Raw genomic sequence first — 10,788 nt, 5'->3', positions numbered from 1 at the left:
AGGCCAATAATTGTGTATAACACCCCATTTGGTATGTACCTCTCCAAACACCTGCTCCAGCTGGAAAGGCCAAAAAAATACCTCACAAAGAGAATCCATGGCCTCCAACACCTGTCCTATGTGGACAGGCTCAAATCACTACCACTTTATTTGGTATCATGCAGATTGCTCAGAGGTGATCTGTCTCTCACCTACAAGCCAATATAGGACCCTGCCCTACTAGAGAAGGTCTATATCCATAAGTCTAACTCCTCACTCATTACCCACTCGAAAGGCCCAAATCTAATATGCAACATCAACAAAACCTGCAGGTTTGTCTCCCAGAGGCTGCCCTATCTCTGGAATAGACTTCCCATACATGTCAAACAGAGTACCTTGCTGACCCTCTTCAAGCGCAACCTTGATGAGTGGATGGGAAATCACAAATCTAACCCACGGGTTCCATCTGTGTCCCTCATTCACATGGGTGACAGGTGCTGCTGACTGAGGTTTCTTTTTTGGGGATAAACTCTTGGCTAGGCTTGTAAGGGCCCCAGGGCCATTAGTGTAGTAACCTCCTATGATTCTATGATCCTATTGTAGGTGCATATCTCTTTTTTGTAGCAAAATGTTCCACATATTCTGTTAGCATGTCTCATCCTTATCAGTGCACTGGCTGAATGCTATTTCACTCAGCTCATTTATATCCAACACTGAAACATTCTTTTCTAGTGAAACTCAACTTACTGAAACTGCATGTAAAATGTAAAATGTGAAATATAAAATGAAAATATAGGCCAACCTTATTATGGCTGCATTTCTATTTATGTGCAAGGAGAATACTGTATTTATGTAAGATATATTCTGACAAAACTATATGTGAAGCCTTATCATACAAATCTTCCTGTAATCCCTGAACTGGGATTTGCGTGTTTAATTACTTTATAAAAGTATTAATATAATCTGAAAAAAATACTATAATTATTACTACAACTAATATAGCAATTGTAAAATAATTTATTTTTCTCTGGTAAACAAACCTGCAATTTTAATTTTGACCACTAGGTATCACTTGATCATTCATTGCTTGTTAATTATCTGAAAATCTTCTGGACTGAAGTCTCAACTTTTTGATTTAATTTAACTGGGTAATTCTTTCACATGTCTTATAATTGGTATTACATATTCTATGTAACAAGATCGATGCTTATTTGGTGATAGCCTCTACAACCTCTCTTTTTATCCCTATAATATATGCAACTTGAAGCATAATTACCATGTACTGTATTAACTGGTTTCTGTAAATCTTTACCTAGATTTGTTAAAGTGTTAACTAATAATCATGTATATTTATCTTTGAAATCTCAGTGTGCTGTAATACTAGAAGTAGATTTACTAGCACCATATGTTTTCTGCATTTCCATCATACCTTGTCACTCTTTTTAATTTTCTGCCTAATGTGCAATAATGATTACATAATGTGCACTTTATTTTGTAACAAATGAAACTTAACTTGTTATGCTTTGAATATATTAAATATTACTACTTATTCTTTAGGCGATTACATAACTTGTCTTGATAAACTTATTACAAATAATTATGTTACTTTACCTTCAAAGCTAATGACTGAAAAATGTGAGCTGTAATGCAATTCTGCAAAGTCTGTTCTGATTATATATTCTTACGATTTATGTGTGCTGCAGAAGTTGTCTAGTAACACTGATAGAAATATATTACACTGAACTTTTAAAGTGAGTGTGAATGTTACATTCTGAAGCTGACACTAAAATAATATCAATTATACTGAACATCTGGAATACCTGTATGACTGTTACATTCTAGAAACTAAATAAAACTATCACTAAAGGAATACATTTTTTTCTGCCAGTAGCATCGGAACACAGATACAAGCCTAAACTGAAAATGTAATATTATTAAGCAATGATCCAAAAACATTACTTCATGTTGTGATGTCTCTAATTTGCATGAAAATATTTCTGTGTCTATATCTGTACTATACTTGTTTTAACGCTAAACAAATATGTATGACTTAACTATGTTTAGGATGATGCTAGTGCTACTCTGCATGTATACTGCTTAAAAGTAACAAAGAGCTGGCTACCTTTTCTGAAGACCTTTCTTTATGTGGTACCTTGTAAGAAAATAGACACTATTGTCAAGTTTCAACTCTACTGATTTATAAATGTATAATTCTTAGCCCCTGTGTTTATTTAGGTCTGTACATTCTTATATTTATTCATTCTCATTTTCTGGACATGGCTGAAGTACTGTGTGTGATGATTTAACTGTAGCAAGCTGCTTATTACATTGCAGTAAGCACCTTGCTACAGTTTCACAACAGCAGACTTTTTTTATTTTTTAGATTCAACTTGAGTAGACTTTTATTTCTTTTCCTTCTTTTTCCAAAAGAGTAGGAATCCAGTACAAGCATTCATAAATGAAAACCAATACTGCTGTTGTGGCAGAGCTCTCAACTTGTTACTACCAGACTCAGAGACCAGTCCAGACATAGTCACGGTAAATAAGGATACTTCTTAAAATATTAATACTACTAACTTGAAAAGTTGACAGAAAAAGATAATGTGAAATGGCATGCATTTTATGAAGTAAAAGACTTGTATAACTGTAATGATTTTTATATCGACTTAGTCTCAGTTTACATTCATGGCTTAAGTCTAGTGTGTGATGATTTTGTAGCAAGCTGCTTGTTACTTAAGTAGCTTGCTACAGTTTCACAACTCAGGACTTTTTGGGGTGTTTAACTTGAGAAGCCTTTTTTATGAGACGAGGCATGGGAGCAGTAGCAGTATTCAAAAAATGTACAAATGAATGCAGATACTGCATTTGTAGCATAGCGCTCAAACTCTTACCTCCAGAATAAGTTATAAATCCAGAAATAAGTAGAGACAAATAGGTACACTTTCTAAAATAATAGTGTTAATTCATATATATATTTTCTAAAATATGATTGCATACAGTTATGAATGCACCTTCTATAAAATAAATAATTATAAGTCCTGCTGTGTTATGAACTATTATTTTTTACAGTCTGAAAATGTCAAACAGTATATTTCACAGCTGTACACATTATTCTTATGTTCTCTTTTTACCACAAATCATTTTTCGCAAATGTTAAAATGCTGAATCAGACTCAGAAATCCTCATTCTGTATAATTAGCCATATTTATCTCAATAGTGTATATTTTCCTGGTCATATTTGGAAACACATCCATATAGTACCTACACATGAAGCAGGTTAACAAAAGTTTAGTAGAAGGGACAGATTCACAGAAAATGTTAATTGCCAAACATTGGCTTAAACAAATGATTGTACTACAAATTTACACAAACAAGGTAAACATGATGTGCTTTTCCCTTTCATGTCTTAATGGTTTTGTACTTCTTAGTTTTGAATAATGAATTTTAATGGAAAAAAATACTGGCCAGCAAAGCTGTTACCATAAAGTCCAGCTTGTTTTTACTGCATTATTTTCTTTCTTTTTTTTTCTTTCATTTTCTCTTTTTTTGATACATCTTGTTCTTTCTTCCTTTCCACTATATAGTTCTGGAGATCAAGAAGAGCTGGGTGATTAATAGCATACATGGTGTATATGTATACCATTAGTTACAATGGCATACAAAGGTATACATAAATAACCATGCACGAGTCTATAAGAGACAGAGTATAGGTCTATAGTTTCATGTCTTCTTGGCAAATCATGGCCTTTAGTGCAGTGATCTTTTTAGTTAGGAACCTATTGGCTCTTTCTAGCTGAATGACATAGCAAAGTATAGTAGCATGATACTGGGTGACACACCTTTAGCTGTTAAATGAGTCAAGTAGAAGGATTTTCTGGCTACTGTTGTTAAATTATGATGAAATGCCAAGGAGTTGTCTACAAAGATGCCAAGATCTCTAATGACCTTGTCAGTTGAGGGCAGGGTTGCCAGATTTCTGACTGGCCAGGTAGGGACAAAGTCAAGACTAAAAAAAAAAAAGTCTTTCACTGTAAGTAAGACTAAAAAAAAAAAAAAAAAAAAAAGGTCTTCCACATCTTTAATGTGGAACATCACAATTACGCATTAAACAGAAGTAGCTCTGTTTTGATTGGCCTGTATACCAGTATACGGGCCAATCAAAAATCGCTAAACACGGAGCTACTTCTGTTTAATGCGGAACATCACAATTACGCATTAAACAGAAGTAGCTCTGTTTTGTGATGTTTTGATTGGCCCATATACCGGTATATGGGCCAATCAAAAATCGCTAACCACGGAGCTTCATGTGTTTTATGCGGAACTTCCTAATTAAACACAAGAAGCTCCGTGTTTAGAGATTCTTGATTGGCCCATATGCCGGTATATGGGCCAATAAAAAAAAAAAAAAAAAGCGGAGGCTGCCCGGGATTTAAACTGGCAGTGCGGGACTCGGGATCAGGCTGCTAATCTCAGGACAGTCCCACCCAAATAGGGACGTCTGGCAACCCTGGTTGAGGGTGTGTGTGTTATCTATACTGGAAGCTGCTTTCAAGATTATTTTTTTACAAAGGTGACAATGCTAAACTTCTTTGCATTTAAATGAAGCCCACTAATCCTTCCTATAGTAACATGGTATCTGATGCCAGATGCTTTTCAGAGTAGTCCCTTTAATATTTAAAAACATTTTGGCCAAGTGATGATTTTCCAGAAGGTACAAGGTACCACTTGATGTTATATCAGCATGCCTTGATCCAGTATGCACCAGTAAGCATCTACTATGAGCCTTTCCTATGATTTCTGAAAAAGACATGAAGCAGTTTACCAAATTTTAAGTCAAAATGTCAATTGCTGCATGTGCACAAGATTCCTTTGGAATGTTATCCTTTTTTAGCTGTGTTCTGGCACATATTAAAAACAGTAGCCCATCAAGCTTTTTAAAGACTAAAGTATGACAAGCTCATTGTGACAATTTTATATTAAACTTGCTCACAATTTGGGAATCCTGAGAACAGACAGGATATTCAGTGACCCATAATGCATCCCTGCCCATATGTGTGTGCATCGAAATATGTCTATCTTGCATGGTTTGTTCAAAATGTGTGTGTGTGTGTGTGTGTGTGTGTGTGTGTGTGTGTGTGTGTATATATATATATATATATATATATATATCTATATACACATATATATATATATATATATATATACACACACACACATAAGTGTGTGTGTACATATATATATATACAGACACACGTGTGTGTGTGTGTATATGTATACAGACACACGTGTGTGTGTGTATATATATATATATATATATATATATATATATATATATATATATATATATACATACACACACATGCGTGTGTGTGTAGGCTAAACTGCTGTGCTGGCAGCTGTGCAGTCACTAATTGGTATGGCAGTCTTGATACTATTTGTAAATACGTCTGCCATTAAAACCTGGTTCTCTTCATAGGAAATTAATCTATATTTTAGGTGATTGAATAGTTCAGTCTTTTCAAATATGGTCATTTGAAATAGTTTTCATAAGGCATCTATTTTCATCTAGATGGATGCTAGTCAAAATTCTTCCATTCCTAAAACTTAGGACATTCACAGTACATGAGAGGAAAACTTAACCAGTACATAATACATTAGTAGGGTGAGTACTGGTGCACCTCTTTTTTCCAGGTTGGCATCTGTTGTACTGTTGTCACAACAAAGTTTGCAGGCATTCCATGTTTCCATTGCCCTCACTTTTAAAAACTACTTTTGAACATCCATGAACTAGTTACTCCTTAGTGACTGCTGCTTGTGTCCCTCCTTCCTGCCATGTTCTTTTTTACAATAACCCCATCATTCTGCTTTCAGTTGTCAGTGTTGTTTCATTTGGATCATGAAGGTCCACTTCAGGTGTGATCAACAACCCTAGATAAATAAATAAATACATACATACAAATATTTCAAGCATGGGCATTAATGCCCCTCTAGCCTGCCAATATACCAAAACAGTTGTTCCCATAATAAGCGTCCAGACTGTTCTTAAAAATATCTAAACTAGTACTTGCTTTAATGTAATTTGGTAGTCTATTCCCCGCATCAGCTGTTCTCTCTCAGAGAGCCAATTAGTACACTTTTCATCCCTATAGAATCTTCTACACAGGTTGTCTGATGATTCTCTACTACTTTTTTCTAACCCCAAACATTCCCAGAGGTAGTTGTCCCTAAATGCCCTATATACCTGAATAAAGTCACCTCTTAAATATCTATATAAGATACTGTACTAGTTCAGATATTTTAGTTTTTTTTTTCATAACTTAAATGTTCACATCCACAGATGCCCATGGTATATTTATTCTGTACTCTTTCCATTTTACTCATGCTTGTTTTCTTACAAGGTTTCCATATTGTTATTCCATACTCATAACAAGCAATGACTTCATCATTTCTGATTTCCTAGACTTTGTGAAACATTTGCACAGCTATAGTTATATAACTATCATTAACCAATTGGTTGCTATGATTAAAAAAATCAGAGCTAGATCTACCCATGTACCCAGGGCCTTAAATGAATTTACAGTTTCAAATCACTGTGTGCTGTATTAAGTGTTCACCTTTCAGTTTATGTCTCCCAAATCTCATATGCTTAACTTTTGACATATTTATCAGCATGTTATTCTCCTGTGCCCAAATGGTCAATTTTAACAAGTTCTTTTGCAGACATGCCCCATCTGTGACACACGTAATCAGTTTACCCCAATTTAAGTCATCTGCATACAGACTGTGGAACACCTCAGATGAAAAAGACAGATCTGAAAGATACAATCTAACATGTATGGGCCTTGGACACATCCCTGTGGGACACCCTAAATATAACAAGAATTTCACCTGTCTAATTGCTGTATGATACTTGACATGTCCTATTATGTGAGCCATGTAGCCGTCCATCTTATCAAAAGTACATCAATACCTAGTTGTTTTAATTTAATGATCAGTGTTTTGTGTATGACCCTGTCAATTGAAGTTAAATCTGCATAAATTACATCACAGCACAATTTTTCATTCATAGCTATTATATTGTTATAGAACATGTTACAGGTGGTAATAGATCTATTTTCAAAATATGTATCCTGATATATTGTTTCAAGTCCCAGCCCTTCCAGTTCTGATAATAACTTATCCAATATTACCTTCATAATTTTCCACAATATGAAAGTAGACTTAAGGGTATATATGACTCCGGGTTTGCTCTACTCTCCTTTCTCTTAAAGATGGGTTTAACAAGTCCATGTCTCAAGTCTTGAGGAATCTCCCCATATTTATACAACCTAGTAAATAATAGATATAATGGTACTGTAAGTTGTTGCTGAAATGTTTTCAGGTAATTATTATAGCAATAACCCATGCCTGGGTGTGGGTAATGCTGGATTTACCCACGGTTGGCGTGGTTTGGTCCCGAGGGTGAAGCCTGAGGAACCAAACAAAGCCAATCATGGGTAAATACAGCATTACCCACACCCAGAAGTGGGTTATTGCTATTATACCATGACATTATTTAAGAAAAGAAACTATTACTTTTCTTAAATAATGGCATAGTATAATGCCTGTTTGCTGTCCTTCCGCAGATGTCTGGCATCCGCGGCAGTTCTGATGTACTGCGCGCCTGCACAGTACATCAGAGCTGTGGGCAAAAGCAACGGAGAAAGCAAGATCTCCGTTGCTTTTTTTTACTGTTTAGCTATGTTAAATGGGTTTAACATAGCGAGACAGCTTTAAAATAAGGAACGGAGATGTCCGTTGCTTATTTTAAAACCTGTCTCGCTATGTTAAATGGGTTTAGCATAGCGAGACAGCTTTAAAATAAGCAACAGAGATCTCCGTTGCTTATTTTAAAGCTGTCTCGCTATGTTAAACCCATTTAACATAGCGAGACAGTGTTTTAAAAATAGAGTTATACTAACGGAAAAAAGTCCGGGCGACCGGACCTTTTTCCATTAGTATAACTCGATTTACAATGTGCACGCTGGCCAATAAGCGTGCACGTTTTGGAATATTAATGGGGGGTCATGGTATAATATTAATTTTGTCTCCTCCCTCTGCTTTGTTTGGATCCAGTTTGAATAGTTCTTTTTCAATGTAATCTAATATGCTTTCAGTATCTGATTTTACCTGGATGTCACTAGGACAACTTATCACTCCCTTTGTGGAGCCAAACTTTTATGCATGAGATTTTGTAAATGTATCTAAAATCTGTTGTGTCTGAGAATAAATTTTAGAATCTGCACACAGTTTATCAGTTTGTATGTCTTTACTCCTTCCACATCGTATGTATCAATAAAATGGTTTCCAATTATGTTCAATGTTTTTATATACATTTTCTTTAATTTTTTCTTGCTCTTATCTCATACTATGCTTAATTTGTTTGTCTAGCTTGTTTGTTTCAGTTTTCAGAGTTTTAGTTCAACCTGTTTTCCATTTCTTATATTTTTTGTCTCTCACTGCAATCAAGTATTTTGTTTTTATGTAAATATATCCTCCTGCCATTGTGTGCCTAGATCTTGATGTTAAACATTTTTTTTTTGCATTCAATTTCTCTTTCAAAACAATACATCACTCCAATTAGTTTTACATAGTGACTATTTAGATTCCATATAATGTTAATCCTCTATCCATTGGTTTACATTTCAGTTTGGCAGAATTATCTAGCAACAAATTAACATTTATAACCCCATAATCACTATACATCAGCAGTGGTAAAACTTGACATGAAGTAACAGTAATTTCTTTAGGAACATAAACACCATCTAGTATGTTCCATTCCCAGGTAATTTTTTTACAATCTGAAGCAATTGTTGTTCCTGAACATACATTGTGAATAATTTCCTTAATGATGTTGGAAAATAATTATTATTCCAGTCTGTTTCTAGTAAATTTAAGTCCCCAGCCACTATTATTCTTCCCTCCTGTGTTTCATGCAAGTACATATATATAAGTGCAGATATATACATCTTTAGACAGATAAATATCTATAGCTATCTCTCTCTCTCTCTCTCTCTCTCTCTCTCTATATATATATATATATATATATATATATATATATACATACAGTAAAATTATGCTGATAACTACTTTAATGGAGTTGGTATTGGAAAACAATGTGTTCATTTATGATAGTGAATATTATTTACAGATTATGGGAGTAGCGATGGGCACGTCATGTGCTAATTAGTATGCTAACTTGGTGTTAGCATACTGGGAATCTACATATATTTTTTCAAATACTATGTACTATAGACATATTAAACATTATAAACGCTTTGTAGATGACCTCTTTTTCATTTGGAGCAGTGATTTATTGACCCTCAGTGAGTTTTTGACTCACATTAACAATACCACTACATTTTTGAAATTGACTGGGGAATGGTCTAGATATTGCATAAATTTTTTAGATGTGACCCTTAAGAAGAGGGAGGGTAGGTTAGAAACTGAGATATATAGGAAGCCATGCAGGAAAAATGCTTATTTACATCGTGATAGCATGCACCCACCTCACATACATAAGAATATCATAATGAATCAAGCCATGAGGTGTTCTCGTTTGACTAGTGAAAACAGGAGTTTTGAAACAATATTAGTCAATTTACATGATGACTTTAAAAACAGGGGGTATCATGATAGTGATTTGTTAGCTTTGCAATATGTTGATCGCAATGGGCGAGCACAACCACACATTAACAAGCATCTCACTAATAATTCTGAGCAAGTTAGACCTCCTATATATAAGAAAAGGATGGTCATTACTTATACGGATAAAAATAAGAAGATTACAGATGTCATCAGGAAGAACTGGGGGGTTTTACAACTAGACGACAGACTTAAGACGCTTATAGGCACTTACCCGAGTTTCTCTTATAAGAAAACCAGAAGTTTGAAAGATATGTTGTGCTATGAGAAACAGATGGATAGTCGACCCCTGTCAGTTAGGGTAGGAACTTTCCCGTGCCGTAGCTGCAATCATTGTTCATTTATATCAAGTAGGGCTACATTTGAACACCCAGATACTAAGAAGGTTTATACATTTAGCAATTATGCAGATTGCAAGACCCGCAATATAGTATATCTTGCTGTATGTCGCATGTGCAATATGTTTTATGAAGGGAAGACCAACAGGACACTTCGTGAGAGGATTAGAGAGCACTTGTATGCCATCAAAAAAGAAAATGAGAATAATGCCTTAGCGAGATATATATTGTGTGAAGGTACCAGACACAATTTTGAGTTTTTAGTACTAGAATTGATACATACATCAATGAGGTTAGGAAACATTAGCAATTTCACAGGGAAGGAAGAGAATAAATGGATCATCAGGCTGCAAGCAGATGTTAGACATGGCCTTAATGAAAGAGTTACCATAAAACCTTTCCTTAGGGACCGTGCACTTAGACATTAATGCTTTCAGTATATATTTTAGCAGGTCATTGCTTCAGCAGATACATGTATTTTTGCAAGTATTTTTGTAGGTATAAGATATTCTAAATATATGCATTTTTAATAATATACATTTTTGATAATATGCATTTTTATAAATATATAAAAATGTATATATTCATGCATACTAAATATACATTGTTATAAATATATATTTAAATACATATGTTTTCTTGTTAATATGTTTTCTATTTTTTCAGTTATTTTTAGAGTGTTTTTATATATTTTTGTATACATTTTTGCATTCTTGATTGTGAACATGCAGTCATTGGTTCATGTGATCATGCTTTTGACTATTTTAAGGAGCCTTTTTTTAGTGTA

The sequence above is a fragment of the Protopterus annectens genome, chromosome 7.part0 (genome assembly GCF_019279795.1).
Source record: "Protopterus annectens isolate FY-2018-M chromosome 7.part0, PAN1.0, whole genome shotgun sequence".
Classification (NCBI taxonomy): Eukaryota; Metazoa; Chordata; order Ceratodontiformes; family Protopteridae; genus Protopterus; species Protopterus annectens.
Note: the sequence above shows the minus strand (reverse complement) of the source record.